Below are 1,131 nucleotides of genomic sequence, written 5' to 3'. Positions count from 1 at the left end.
TCCAATGCACCCTACATGCACCTTAAGCAAAGAAGATGAAGGAGCTAAAGTAGATCAGAAGCTGTATAGAGGTATGATTGGTTCTTTGTTATACCTTACTGCATCTAGGCCAGATATTTTATTCAGTGTATGCTTGTGTGCAAGATTCCAATCAGATCCTAGAGAATCTCATATGACTTCTGTCAAGAGAATCTTCAGGTATTTGAAAGGAACAACTAATCTTGGACTCCTTTATAGGAAATCCTTAGATTATAAGCTAATTGGATTCTGTGATGCTGATTATGCTGGTGATAGGATTGAAAGAAAGTCAACCAGTGGCAACTGTCAATTTCTGGGTGATAATCTTATATCCTGGGCTAGCAAAAGACAAACAACTATTGCTATGTCTACAGCAGAAGCAGAATACATTTCAGCTGCAAGTTGTTGTACACAACTACTCTGGATGAAACATCAGTTGGTAGATTATCAGATGACTGCTAACAGTATTCCCATTTATTGTGATAATACTGCTGCTATTTGTTTGTCTAAAAATCCAATTTTGCATTCAAGAGCGAAGCACATTGAAATCAAACACCATTTTATCAGAGATTATGTTCAAAAAGGAATTTTAGATATACAATTCATTGATACTGAAAATCAATGGGCTGATATATTTACTAAGCCTTTAACTGTTGAAAGATTTGATTTTATAAAGAAAAATTTGAACATGCACTTTGTATCTGATTAAATGCTTGCTTGCTCCTGAATAGGATTTTAGGTTCTGAAGTTAGTTCAGAAGCGGTAGTCCATCAGAAGCTCTTTATTGAGGTTCTGAGGAAAACTCGCTTCTGATGATGACGTCAGCATCTGAAGTCCAGAAGCTGGATTTGTTGCTTCTGAATAGTTGAATTAGTGGAAACGTTGGAAGTTACCTTTTAAAAAGTAACTTCTGGCCCACTAACTTGGTAGTCACTCTGTGAACTTCTTACGTGGCCTGTATGTGTTGGTGTATAACTAAAAGGGCAATGATGATTTAATAGCTTTGAAAGTACTTTTCACGCGCCCCCAATTTTTGTCATTAATGTTATGTTTGTTTGTCTCTTTTGAATTGCAATCGTTTTACTTTTAACACTTTGTCAATTCACACACTAC

Source organism: Medicago sativa, chromosome 4 (assembly GCF_051527215.1).
Source record: "Medicago sativa cultivar Bolivia chromosome 4, Bolivia_mono, whole genome shotgun sequence".
Lineage (NCBI taxonomy): Eukaryota > Viridiplantae > Streptophyta > Magnoliopsida > Fabales > Fabaceae > Medicago > Medicago sativa.
Note: the sequence above shows the minus strand (reverse complement) of the source record.